Genomic DNA, 13,383 nt, shown 5'->3' on the forward strand with positions numbered 1-13,383 from the left:
TTTAGTGCCTAGAAATGAGCGAGTTGTTATGTGAATTTCAGATGCATCAAATCACATTGCAAAAACAGTTTTGCATACTGGCTATTTATTTAAAGATAATGAACGAAATCGTCGGCGAAATGCTCAATACATGAGGAAATGCGATCACCATTATTGCCAGCATTGTGTATATTAACAAAAAAGTGCCCCACATGGTAGATTGTGGTCAACCGCATGTTAAAGACATGCATACGAAACACAACCATCGGCTGCTAAAAACAGAGCGCTGTTAGTGAGGAATTACTAAATCAATGGTGTGATGCGGGGGTGAACATATAAGGGACTTGTTTTAGATGGAGAAATCATAGGGTAATTTGTCACACGTTCATGAAAAATGAGAGAAATACCCGATCTAGTCACGATCTAGGTTATAGAGAGGATTCTCAGCACATATTAAGCGAGAAAGAAAGGGATTCGCGTGTAGAGTGTAGGCGACAATCTTGTCCAAAACAGAAAAAATGAGATGGGGGGGAGGATATATCTGGTACATTCAAAATAGCTGAATTAGAACCACTTCTAGGGGGAAACATAAGATAAATAACAGTTCTTTTGATGAACAGACTTTTAAAACGAACATTTTTCTGACGCGCATTTGGCGAGTGGTGTACGTGAAGACCAGACATTTAGCAGCAATTGAAGATGCCGAGCTGGATCAGGGGCACTTGGGAGCAGCAACATTAACTGGCCTCTTCAGTCAATTAATTATCTTGAAAATTTAGAAACCTGGAGAGTTTTTACCACAAAGCGGGCAGGGTGTCCTGTACTTAAGAAATCATTAAGGATCTATTCAGGCTATTGAAGCTAATCAGAACGGAAAATTTCTTTTAATAGCTCACTCATTTTGAAACCTCAGTGGCGCCAAAGCAGAATCTGGGCCGTTTAGAATCTATGCAATATTTAAAATTAACATCTGTGTTTCATGTTTGCCCGAAAAGTATAATTTTTATATCTCAATTTTAAGAGTATAAAAGTATTACTTATTTGAAGAGACGAGATCTAGATTTGCAGTGATTAAAGATTCGTTCCCTTACACGAAATATTTTCAGACCGTTGCCGGATCAGCAGATTTCTCATCATAGTGGAAAGATGAGCTGCGCAAATAGGACAATCGCATGAAAGAGGACGGGACAAGCGCACCTTCTTTTCCCGATGAATAAACTTACCCGAGAACTCATCGTGATGAACATTTCTCCTGATGTTATATCAGTACAACGAGCCTGTGATGTCTGAGAGAGCAGCGTCACAAAGAGCGAAGCCGAACGTTTTGCATGGTGTCAAACGGCGGGTGGCGTCATCGTTTTCACTTTGTGCTGCCAGCGTTACTTTTATCGTAATGAATAAGAGAAGGAAGCCTGATTTTAGAACGCTTCACTACCTTCCTCAGAATAAGCACCGCCTATATTGACCGTATCCATTTAATGTATATAGATTGTGATTAGTATCTACTGCCATCTGATCAAAGAGGGGGTGTGAGCATCGTTTTCAATGTGAAACCCTTCTGCCTGAATTTGGCCACCGCCATGTGGCACTTTACAACCAGAAAATTTTTAAAGCACAAAGCGATGGCTGTAGACTGCGAGATATTAAGCTAAGTAGTGGCATTTTAGAATAGTTATTGACAAAAAAGGCAATGTTTGACAGGGAAGACATTGTTCTTTTGATTGTATGTTACGAAATGAGCAAATACAAATGTCGTTCACTGCTCGTATTTATTCAGCAACAGGGGAACTTCATTCCTTGCTAGCCATGTTTTCCGCCCTCCCCTTGTTCATCTCATCCATAATGTATAGAGGAATGGCCTCTGCTCCATTGGGTGCCATTGTTAGCAGCGCTGAAAGCAAATGAGCAGAGAAACGTGTTAGGAAGTTTGCATTGAAGTGTTTTAAACATTGCGGCTCTATTCTAGCCGTTCATAGGGGCGCAATTGCGTCATAATATTTATGAGAATGTTTCTTTAAGAGGAAACGCGTGTATTTACAAATATTCGCAATGAAAACTTGACTGAGTGGAGAACAATGTTAAATAAGAAAATTTTCAGAAAGCAGTTGCTTCCAATAAGTTTCATTTTGAACCTATCACTATGTCCGGTCTAGAAGGCGATCAAATAAACTGTCAAAAGTTGAAACTAATAACAGGACCCTGATTACTCCTGTGATTAGACTAATCAGGGCCAATCTCAACAATTTCTACTTTCCACAGTGTATTAGAGAGTATTCTAATCCTAATAGGCTGATAGATTTATAATCGACTTTATTTAAAACATTTTCGTGATGAGAATTTTCCTTTTTAATTTGGTCTCTTAGGAAAATCTGCATTCATACTTGTTTGCTAGTTGAATGCGAGCGTAGTTCACTGCTTCGCCGATATATAAAAGGGATATATAAGCAGCAGTGCGCTTTCTGGTATAAAAAATTAGTTAACAACTTCCCGTGCGAAGTTTTTTCACGGTGATAGGCTTGGGCAATAGGATTAAGTTACCCAGAGCAGTTAGTCTTTTCTCCCATGACTGCGGCATTTAAGATTGCTGACAGAAGGAAGACAGACGGGTGGGAAAGGGGCAGAAACTCCTCTAACATTGACTACTGTTTAGAAGGTGCGGCTTTTACGCCAAAGGGAGCAAATATATCTACGGCGGCAGCGGGGACTGATAATTTGAGAAAGTTTCGGTGTTCTTCTTGCCGCGGTTACAACTTTGTACCCCCACCCCCAACTTAGGAAAAATGAAAGTAAAAAATATTTCGCATCCAAAATTTTTATATCGTACACTTACCAAGCATGGCGGCCACCAGACACAGCAGATTGACTGCGAAGTTGTTGGACATGTTGGCTTGGCCTGCAAAATAATAATTTGTGTCTGGCGTAAAGTGCAGAAAAAATAATCTAGGCTTGTACACTCGCTCGCGACGATAAAGATGAAGTAGTGCGTCTTTTATAGTATTTTATACAACCTCGCCGTTAGGAATGGTTGCTTCAGGGTCCATTTGACATTGGTTCTGGGTTTAATTCTACTCTGAGCTTTCTGATGTAGTGAAAGCCAAAGTTTCGAAAGTTTCAACATGTGACCCTGCGATTTGTTCGCTTTTGTTAAGTAATGGGAATGTCACTTCAAGTCATTCGCATAAAACATATAATGGCTGAAATATAAATCAAATGAGCGAACACATAATAAATCCTACGCCCCACACCACAGGTTCCAGCATCTGCGCTACTCACAGGCTGAAGTGCGCCCAAACGCACATCTTTGAAGCCAGAATGAAAAGAATACGCACCAGGATAGAGGCTGAGATAACCGGAACAGGAAAGGTTACAATTCAAGAATTTTAAAGTAGACACAGTAGCATATACGGTGTTTAATCAAATCCACAAAAAAAACGTGCGAATTGCTTTAAATAACAAGTTTTATTGCAAGAAATGTTATCTTAATGAGTGCAAGGACGCTGCTAAACACTGTGCCTGAATTACAGCATATTAAGCAATCCAGCAGGCAAATCAATTACCGCGGTCATCATGCAGCGAGTGATAGTTTTGGAAAAATTGTTTTTTGGCAGGGTGTGGCGCTGCGTTTTTGATGGAACCTGCAGCCGTGGCTCAGTGGTAAGGCTCTGAGCAGCTGGGCCCAGCCCACCGTCGTAAATCAAGCGCAATAGGCACTGCTGCATCTGAGGGCATATTTTGGAACAGGTGTTGGTAATGAGCGTGCACACCGATACTTTTGTTCATTTTTTCGCCGACGGAGGGCTATAGGAGCAGTTAGGAAACAATTTCTGATGTTTTTCTTCTTTAGAAAAACATTTCGACATCACGTTTGGAGTTAAAGTGAAAGATATTTATTATCCTCCCGGTCAGGTCTGTCCTGTGGGCAGCTAAGAATCCCAGGCGTAGAAGGGAGTTTCTTTTTTCAGTCCAGCTAGAAGTGTATCAAATACTACGATTACCAAAATACAGATGTTAACAGCTTCCCAGTGGTGACATTTTCCTGACCATATGATTTTGGTGTCAGCACAGAGTGCTCTGCACTGTCGGCACGTCGCTGCAAGCTTGTTTGCTTAGAGGTCGCATTTTCCGTTAGCGATATTTACCAAATCCAGCTTTGAAAAGTAGCAATGAGCTTTTCACGTCAGGGTTGGTCTGTAAAATCGAGTTACGCAACACCCTTAGCGCAGCCCTAACATTCATCTGAGATATGAGAAATGTAAGAAATAAACCTCCGAATTCAGAAACTACAAAATGTGCAGTAGACGGTAGCATTGTTTTACTCACCACTCTATAGTCTGCAGGTAAGAAGTCACAGCAGGTGTGTAAGTTGTACCCGTTATGAAACAAATTCCAGTGGTGTATAGCTTATATAGTGCGCGAAAAAAGCAGCGGAGCAATTATTGATCGAGTATGAAGCAAAAGAAATAACAAAAAATACAAGACGAGCTGTATGGCATTTTCATAGATGTCTGTGAAGATAGAAGACAGAAATGCCGAACAAATTCTGTTTTTTGGACATTTCGAAAACATCGCATCACTGAGATACCTTACAGGACACATAGGTGAGAGCAATGTTAACTGCAGTGATATGAAATGCCACAAACGACGTGTTGGACGCCATCCGAAATGAAGTTCGTCATGTCGTGGCATATTCCTTGTTGTGATGGACACATTTGTCTTGGACGAAAATATGTTGGGCCTCTGTCGACCTGCTAATCTCGTGATTCGAAATGAAACAAGGCTATCCCAGTCACTTCAGCGAAATTCCTCGCGCTCTTCTCATCTGCCAGAGTATTATCGGTGGCGTTTTTAGGTCGCGATAGCAAATACGCCGCATGACGCGATACATTCAAATTCCAGGCCCAGCGTATGTGCGCAGGAGCTGATGATTAGTTAACGTATTAGTATCTAATTAGCTGTGAGAATGGTTATTTGGAAAGATTTATTTATCACATTTATTGGAATCTAGACGATAGTTCTTTAAAAACATGAGTAATGAAACTATTAAGTAGGCTCAAATTCCAGGATTTTGACGTTGTGTCTTTAAAATATTAAGACAACGCATAAAAACAAAAACAATAGCACACAGGCAGAGGCAGCACCAAACGCCAGCAGACGACAGTAATATATCCGTTACTATCAGTAACTGATGCTTAGAAGAGCACACACGAGCATTGGCTGCTTTTTTGACCTCCTTTTAGCTTCTTGTGGTGGGGTGAACACATTTCCTTTTAGTGCAAGCTCTTCACGCGTCGTTTTCCGCTGACAACATGGCAACAAAGAGACGGTGTCATTACACTGCCGCCTTCAAGTGAAATGTCGCGAAGGGTAACAGCAGTTTCGAAATCTGTTAGCCCGTTGGGACATATAAATGCAGGTAAAGAATTTTCGCCGTTGGAGGGGCATGGAAATAATGGTCACCGAGTAGCAACTAGGATGGCCTTCAGGGGCCCAAAGAAAAGCAGCCATTCAGAACTGGACTCAGAACTGGCTGTGTTCGTGAAATCGCGGAGGTCAGCGTCACATCCAGTCACCAGAGAAGTGCTACAGTCCCAAGGGAGAGCGCTGGCAAGAGAGTCAGACATTCAACCGGACCAGTGGAACCCTCGAGCTAACTCCAACACGCCGTATTAAGCGCGCGTCGCTAACAGTCAGATTGCTGCAGCCTGAGATGACATCCCTCAAAACTTGGTTGAGCGCTTGCTCCGAAACTTCAACATTTAGAGTGCGTTTGATGGCGCAGAAGATTGGGAACTGTATGAAGAGGGCAGTGATAATGAGGTCAGCGATGTTTCTTTAGCGTGTTGTCTCTGCTGTCGCTCTCACTTGAAAATTCGTCCGGCTTGTGCTCGAGAAATGTTTTCTCTTTGGCAATTAACTTTCCGTTCTGGCCCTAAAATCTTGGCGGGACAAGATTCGCATCAATTTTTGTTCGCAGCCTTACACTCCAAGTCAATTCCGCGCTCATTAGGAGCTGTGAATCAATTATCAACTTCGTTAGAAAGCAAACCTGGATCCAAGACCAAGAGACACTCAAACGTCTTGCTTGTATTTTAGAGCGGGACTGAACGAGTCTATTTTCTAGCGGCATGCTCTGAGACAACTGGCCAATTGTTCAACCCAGAACATATCAGGCCGCTGTGGCAGCAAAGAATGAATTCCAAAATTAGTGCCCACAAGGAAACGAATATTAAAAATAAGTAAAGTTCATGTCTTAACAACAGCGACGAGATTTGCTGTTATTTGGGCTTTTTGCGTACAGAACACGAGAGCATGTGAACCAAACAAGAATTACTTGCTTTCAATCAAACCATACATTGAGTGCCAAAAGTGAATTGAGGTATTATCAACCCTGGCGTTTTGCAGCAGGTACTGGTTGGTATTGAACAAGCATGGCATTCTTCATGCGGCGTAATTTTAATGCGATGATCTCTCTATTCTGGAATATTCTTTCCTGTTGCTGACAGCGTTCAGCCTATGCTCATGCCTGTCGCATCGACCTTCGATAATTTTTCAGAGACCCCAGTTCCGGTTTTTAAGCATAGCTTGCTTCATCTCCGAACACTGTCTTTTGTTTCTAGCTCCAGACTGGACACTGAACGCTTATCTCTCAGGATATTTTTGCTAGACCTCTTTCTGTTCCTGTTAGCCTCGCCTTGCAAGCTTTTTATTTCTGGTAGAGTAAAAAAGGTATCGTCGCTCTCTCTGGCGAAATATTCTAAGTTCTAAATTAGAAGGCTGTGCTCAAAAATTTTGCTTACCCCAGACTAAGTAGTCTCTTTATTAAGGAGAAGATTTCGTGCACTTCATTTACGCCATCTTGAATGTTTCTTGAGATAATCACTACTTTACCCAGACTTCGCAAAGATGTGCACAATATATGTCACCTTGTCTGGGTCCAGCGCATCCGACGCGATTCCGGACATTGCACTGATCTCCTGGCCGTCAGTCCGGCAGGAAATATTTTTTTGATAATTCACACGCCTAAAATTTCATTTAGTTTTCTCAATGCAAAAAATCACAAAAAATAGCGAAGGCCTTCATTTGTGCGAACGCAACGGCTATGGTGGCGTGCTAAACCTCCTAAAGAATCCAAAATGAGCTTCATTTTAATGGAAAGGAACAAAAAAATTATAGCGTCACATTGACAGGATGCCAATGAAGGTTGCAAACTTTTTGTGATAATATTTCTTTGAAGGGAAACATCGTAAAACATTTGATATAAGTACACTTCTGTTACATGCTTTTAAGTTTCAATAGGCCTACGAGGACATGATTATAAAATTGTCGTTGACTTTAAGGAAGGCGTGTAGCCCAGAATTATTATTGCTTTTTTAAACTTGACAGAAAATGTATGTCCACAGAATGTCTTTTGAGCCCTAGACCCAAAGACCCAAAAACCCATATTGTTCACCCCAAGGAATACCGCGTCGCGACGCAGATAGTGGTGAAATCGGTTAGGGTGGTCTTCGCAGAAGCACAAAAGAAAAGTAGCCTGGCGAAGCATGCATAGAAATAACAGTACAGGACCTCTATGGATAGCTTTTACTGGAAACCTGATGCCTTCAACTTTCTATTTCAACGTAATTTAATGGCTCGCGATATGATTACTTGTCACTGTGAACTCTGAGAAAGGCTGTCGTAGAAGGCTCTGCAGCTGGGATTCTCATAAGTTTTATTATATTTTCTATTTATTTTCCTCTGAATTTTTCTAAGCTTTCACTACTGTCGATTTATTTTTGTTCATATAAACTGATGTACATTCGTGTTTGCTTGCAAGTGCCTCTGCGGCAACGATCGGATCCTTGACATTGTGCATCGACCAAACATTATAGCCGTTGAGGCAATTTCGGTATCCCCTTAAGTTCATAAGATCAACAGCTAGTATTGCTATTATACTACTGAGAAAAATATGCTGTGTCTACTTGCTACTTTCCTGTTCGAATGCATGAAGAGATTTTTTGGTTTGTTATCTACCCTACCAAATCTAAATCACTGTAGAAAAAAGAAAAGCTTTTCGAAATGAGTCACTAAATGAGAACAAATTCGACAGTTATAATCGCTCGTAATATGATTAACGTTATCTAGGAGCATCGCTGCTACCGGACATTCAAAACGGGGATTTGTATGCGGTACACTTTGATCAGCCACGCAAATAAGCATTAAATCCACTTATTGTGCCGTGTCGAAAAAGAATTCCCATATTACGGGGAACTCATGGCCTTCGGGTACTTACCGTGAAATGCCTCGGAATACAAAGTCAAAGCTTTTCTGCTCCCGATGGTGATAGCAGCAAATGCATCCAGATGGGGTATATATACTTGTAGCAGGGACGAAGTGCCCTATTTTTTTGCTTCGAATGTCACAAATTTTCACGATAAAGCAGCCCATTCATGACAGGCAATTTAATCAGCGGCGGATTTCCATTAGCACGCACAGCTGAAATAAAAAGAAAAAAAGCTGTTAACTCCGAGGAAGGACCGAGTGAAGAGCAGTACTGACCAGAATGTCGGAAAGCCATTAATGAAAGCAGTGTTTGAATGACAGGAGTTTTATTGCTCGCCAGATTTTAATTACCACACAAAGCTGAAGAAAACAGCACAGTCGGACAATTTGGCCGTAAATGACGTCAGCTCCACACACGGACCGCAACAATATAAAAATATTTAATTAAGATACGAAAATTTTAACATCTAATTAAACATGCAGACTCGCAAGAAACTGCGCATATGGTCTGCACTTTCTATTCATTTCTGGTGTTCGCACGATTCGCACTTCTTCTTGCTCTGTCTTTCTCTTATTTATTGAGAAGCGCAGTAGCAAACATAAAGATTTATTATTTCCAATGTTTTTGTGTGATCTGAAATTACAGTTGATTTAAAAAACTTGTACAATTTAAGAGTATATTATGACGCAATGATGTCCTTTTCCCCAGAGCTCTTGTTGGGGAATAATGTTCGCCTGCAGTTCGTCTTTCATTTGTGTTCTTGCATGGACGCTTTCCACTGCGCTCATTTATCGTCTGTGTTGAATTATTTTCAACTTACTGCCATTTTCAGCCGGGATATTTTGCGCTTGCATGTATTACTCTATATTTCTCGAAGCAATTGATCGAGTGCAAGGTTATCATAATGTCATCAGGACTGCTCAACTGGCAATAAGCCGTGCCTCAAATATGGAATTATTCACCATCAGGTTTCACTTGATTTCATACTTGCACAATCCACACCTTCACACGATCTGAACAGATATAGCTTTAGAGTTAGTTTGTTTTCAATCATCTCAGGAGAACGGCAGAACGCCCAACCGGTTCTCGAGGAAGACGTATTTCGCGTAAGCCTTGAAAACTGTATGCTCTGAGCAAACATGAACACTTACGAACTCCCCCAAATTTGCGCTTTACTTGATGTTTTATATGGACGTTTGCGATAATTGGGCCTCCTATCAGTCTCTACCATCACTCGAAGGATTGTGAGACGTAATGTGAAATATGCTGAAGTAAACCTCAGGATTCGAGCTGAAGACCAGCACATCTGTGAACTTAACCTATTAGAGACGATCGTACTTTTTAATGTACAGTTTAGTTTTGAAAGATTTCAGGCCAACGATTAATAGTTGGTTTTCAAGTGGCTCAAGCGTTTGCCACCAGAGGTAGGATAAAGCCCCTCAACTATGAAGGTGTGTTTCTTGCCCTCAGTGTGTCATCCCTCCGTGGAGCAAGTTTAGGAAAGTTGTTTTGCAAAAACTACTGCGGTAGTCGCTTGCTTACATTTTTCTTGCATCCGCGATCATGTACATATCATCATAGTATTAAGTATACAGCAGTGCGAAAGACAAAAGTGAATAGTGGATGCTTTGAATTCCCTTCATCTTTCAATTCTCTTGCACTATGATGAAGTACCTGCTGCTGTACTTTTTATAGTGGGATGTGTCTTCCTTCGTGCACAGTGCCGTATATCTGTTCCAGGTCATAGATCTTATAGTTTTCTCATTTTCGTGTAAAGAAACCGTTCTTTTTTCGAACAAGGAGGCCTTAAAGCTTGTTTCGCCAGTAGCTAGCTAACCTGAATAACATGTGGATGTGGCTTTAATTGCTTGTAATGAAGATTTGGTTATAAGAACTGCATGCGGAGCAGTGCAGTCGGATGCGGTTATGCATTTGGCAAATACTGTAAAACAGCAGAGATTCCTCCAGTTCAGTAAAGAAACCTTTGGAAGCGCGTGTTTTCTTATCATTTCCTGAGATGTTTTCAACCCCTAGCGACCATATCTTCATTTTGGGCAACTTTTTGTTTTTACCCGTCAAGACATTTTAACACACTGCTGGCAGGGATTGCGGGCTACAGGAACCGTTCGCGACAACCGACTTAGGAAGTGTCCACGGGGCCTTAAAGAAAAATATGGTATGAAAACAGCGAGGAGAAATTAGCTTTTCTATCAATCGCGTAGGTCGCCCGTTTTTCGTGAAGTCTGAGTACCACAGGGCGGTAACTATGATTTGCAATCATCACAGCATTGAGACAACATGTTTAGAAAAGCGGTGGTCACCCACAGCGCACGAAACTGCACTTTTGGCAGTAAAATGTTTTTTCTTTTTACTATACTGGCATGAGAGGAGTCGATGTGGGCGCCTAGATAATGTACCAACAGAAGGGCTACTCTTCATTATCTACTTCTCGACATGCCGCAACCAGGCGTTCGCAGGCTCACTCGTCTCTCAAGATTTTTTCACAAAAGAGAAATTTTCGTGCTCAAATTAGAGAAACAACAGCGGTGTTACGCCTCTAACTTCGAAACTAGTAAAGGAATTTTGTCGAAATTTCAGAAATCTGTTTTGCGCAATAAGAATCTTTATGTGCAAAAATATAAAAAAAACACCATTGGATTTTTTTTTGCCCTCATGGATAATTGGGCTTCTAAAATGACGTAAGGTCATCAACACCTGGTATGAATAGGTGGCGAACAGAAGCGAGTAATGTGACTAGACGAACTGAAGTCGTCTTTTAAGGAATTGATAGGATTTCTTCAATATGTTGCCCCAAACGCAGATAATATTTATCTCATCATGATGTTTTCTTTGTAGACCAAGGTTGGGTCTGCACTCGTGGAGTTTGTCACATTGACTAGATTCAAGGTGCTATAAGCAAATATGTTTTTCGAGGCATTCTTGAAAAAAATATGCTTCTATATTCACGCAAGATTCTGTGTTGTGTATATTCGTATGGACAGAATTAAGTTCTGAGGTATCGTTCTAGGCTTGTGGAAAATTGAAGGCAAAAAGTGGACCCGTGGTTCTTATGGAGTGGAGAGGCATGGCTGATGATATCATTTCAATTGAACATCGTTGGATGAGCATCGCACGTCGTCAGAGAAAACAGAAGTAATTTTTGGCACGCAGAAAGTCGAACAAATGCTGCGAAAGCGGGCACACATAATCTAGACATTTTTGAAAGCTTCATGGGCACCACGCTTTGGCTTTGCGTTATTCTTGAAATTGTTACTCCATACCTTTAATAACGAAACTTAAAATAGTCAGTCTTTCAAGGAGCGCAGAAAGGAGTTCTACATTAAAATTGACCTCAAAACAAATTGCTCCTTAGTAGGCTATTAGCTTCTTTTGTGCACAAAAAACAGAAATCGCAGTACCACCACCGCCGTGCGCATTTTTTACCCCGGTACAAAAAGTTAAATTCCAGGGATCTTTATATCATATCTTTTGTTGACGATTGCATGAAGAGCGTCGCATGAATTATTTGGTCTGTAATTTTGTAATATCGAGACATTCGTTTACTCGATATTACAAAATTAACAACTGTGGCAATTTTTTGTATAAAGGTAAAAAATAACTGGTGCATCAATTTAACAGCCTGTGTCCATTACGTTCCGGCATTGTCGCTGGTTATTTGAGACAACTATCAGTTGGTACTGTTCTTCGTTGGCTCGTTTGAGTAGTTTATCAAGTATTGCGGTTGTCGAAAGGACCTTATTTTTTAAAGGTGCCCAGACTTCAGCGTTCTCTCCTTCCGTCCATTTAGCAGTTAACAAGCCATTTCGGAGTTTTACGCACGAGTCGTAGCGGTGACTTCTGCACAGGTAATCTCTTAAGCTAGAACTTGCTAGGGTGTCATTCCCATGAAAAATCTTGCTCAAAACATATTGAAATTAAATGCATTCGTTGTTGTTCGCAGAAAAACTCGTTCTAAACATGCGGCTATCGAGACAACGGCAACGGCATGTTCAGCTCATCTCATTTGCCCTAAATTTAAAATTACTCTGATGAATATGGATAAGAGCCAGGAATAATTCAAGAAATGAGAGATATCGGCTGGTCTTTAAAGGTGTTGACAAATATTTGAGCTCAGGGAAATTAGAAATCGCTCTTCTATTCAACTAGCCTAGAGGCCCACATGTGCGCTACATAAACTGGTGCAATAGGTTTCACAGTATAAAGTAGCATAACAGACAAAATTAGTAGAAGGGGACCGGGAGGTGGACGCTGCACTGGTTGAAAGCGGTGACAGGTTGTAATGGCGGAACATAAAAAGAAATTTGAGAAGATTGAAGCCCGCAAGCAATGTGAATCAGAACATGAAGATGGACGCCTTCACAGGGAAAAATGTTTGACTTCTGAAGCATTCCAATCCTCAGGGAGCACATATCGCTCTCAAGAAATGAATCATGGCTTGTGGTAATGAATGGCAAGAAGAGGCGAGAGTGAGAAAAAAAATTTCAGGTGCGAAAATGGGCTGTTTACATCGTGCTGAAGATGCAGGCGCAAAACATTTTGATTGCCTTTTTGAAACAACCGTGTTGAAGAGCATGAACGAGTATGGCGAAGCTTTTGAAACAAGGACACGAATTTAGGCAACCTACGATTCTCAGAAAATTATATTAATAAATTTTTATTCCACTTACTATAGGTGCACGGGAGAGATGTTTGAAATGAGCCGGTCAACATTGTTTACAACTAACTGAGCTTCATTTATTAGATACGCCTGATACAGATTCCATATAACATATGCGTACAATATTACGGAGTGAAATAATTTAGTGCGAGGCGCATGTCTAGTTCTTCTGCTGACTAATGAACCTTGCGCCTCACGAACCAAAGCGCTTTTGACACCGTGCTCAAGATACTGTTTATGTAAATATTTTATGGCTAGTTAGTTGAAAAATTAAGGCGCCAATATCTTAATTGCAAAATTTATATTGGACAATGCAATATATGCAAAGGAATAGATTAACGGCTCCTTTTCTTAGAGATGGCTCTAAACCTCTGTTCGACTCAGCAAAAATATTTGTAGCAGCAGCCTACCTCCTACATGGGCATTGTGTATTTAGAGTACTATAGTAAAGTTCACCGATTTG

The 13,383-nt window shown here is 40.9% G+C and overlaps 1 long non-coding RNA gene across 1 annotated transcript; it reads right to left on the reverse strand.

Moving 5' to 3' along the window:
* Positions 1–1,738: 1,738 nt before the first annotated feature.
* LOC144118669 (uncharacterized) lies at positions 1,739–8,293 on the reverse strand. The gene is made up of 3 exons (XR_013312096.1): positions 8,252–8,293; positions 2,810–2,872; positions 1,739–1,870 (listed from the first exon to the last, which is right to left on the reverse strand). It is a non-coding gene; the product is annotated as an uncharacterized LOC144118669 (long non-coding RNA).
* Positions 8,294–13,383: the final 5,090 nt, after the last annotated feature.

This window comes from Amblyomma americanum, chromosome 2, assembly GCF_052857255.1.
Source record: "Amblyomma americanum isolate KBUSLIRL-KWMA chromosome 2, ASM5285725v1, whole genome shotgun sequence".
Lineage (NCBI taxonomy): Eukaryota > Metazoa > Arthropoda > Arachnida > Ixodida > Ixodidae > Amblyomma > Amblyomma americanum.